This window comes from Penaeus monodon, chromosome 13 (genome assembly GCF_015228065.2).
Source record: "Penaeus monodon isolate SGIC_2016 chromosome 13, NSTDA_Pmon_1, whole genome shotgun sequence".
NCBI classification, from domain to species: domain Eukaryota; kingdom Metazoa; phylum Arthropoda; class Malacostraca; order Decapoda; family Penaeidae; genus Penaeus; species Penaeus monodon.
Genome location: NC_051398.1, coordinates 32028044 through 32029085, shown reverse-complemented (window position 1 = coordinate 32029085; position 1042 = coordinate 32028044).

Here is a 1042-nt window from a genome sequence, read left to right as displayed (position 1 = left end):
CATAATGTATCAGAGAGGAAGTCGTGAATTAACTTTAATAATTTCAATAATGGCTGCATTGGTTAACTATGAATATAGAAAATAGTGATATAAAGCAAATTATACGAATACATTGCAGCGACATGTTGCACAAACATTGGTTATGATGAGAAATATAGGTATGTGTAATTAGTGATAACAAATGTTGATATGAGAGTGAGAGTAAGATGGGGCGGGAGGAGGGGGAGGAGGGATATAAAGAGAGAGAGGGGGGGGAGGTCAGTAGCAAAGAGACCCAAGATCATTACGGTATAATGTTGATCATCTGGCTCTGCTTGTCAGTAATACCTAACGAAGACGATGCTAATGATGGCATTCATGATAATGCCTATGGTGATATTCATCATTAATATCATCATCATCATCACCATCCTTTTCATCATCATCACCACAATGCTAATCATAATAACAACAACAATACTAACTGATAAATCAAACAGGTAAGTAAGTGATTTCCTCTCCGGAGCCCAAGAGGCCACATCTCCCCCTCTCGCACGGCACCAGCATCCCTCACGAACAACTCCGGGCGCGGCGGCAGAAGGGAAGCCCCATCCCAGCCAGCATCACACGCAGGGAATCTATCCTCTTTTGCTAACACTATCACGAAGACCCTTTGATGGACGAGCGGGACGTGATTCCACATTCGATACGGCTGGCTCTTTCCCTGCCGACCGAGGGGCGAATTAGGGCTCGCGATGGGTACGTGAAGGACTTGCTTTGAGGGGGGGGGGGGCGGAGTTGGTCGTAGTTTGGGTGGTTGTGGAGGTGGGTGGGGTTATATGGTGGTCGTACTTACGTGGTGGTGGAGGTGGGTGGGCGGAGGGGGGTTATAGGGGGAGGGGGTTATGGTAGTGGGAGTTATGGTGGTTGTGTAAGTGGGTGTGGAGGTTACGGTTTGGTGGTAATGGTTGTAGTTATGGTGGCAGTTATGGTGGTGATAGTCGTCGTTATGGTGGTTGTGGCCATGATGATGGTGATGGTGGAGGAGTGGTGGCTATGGTGG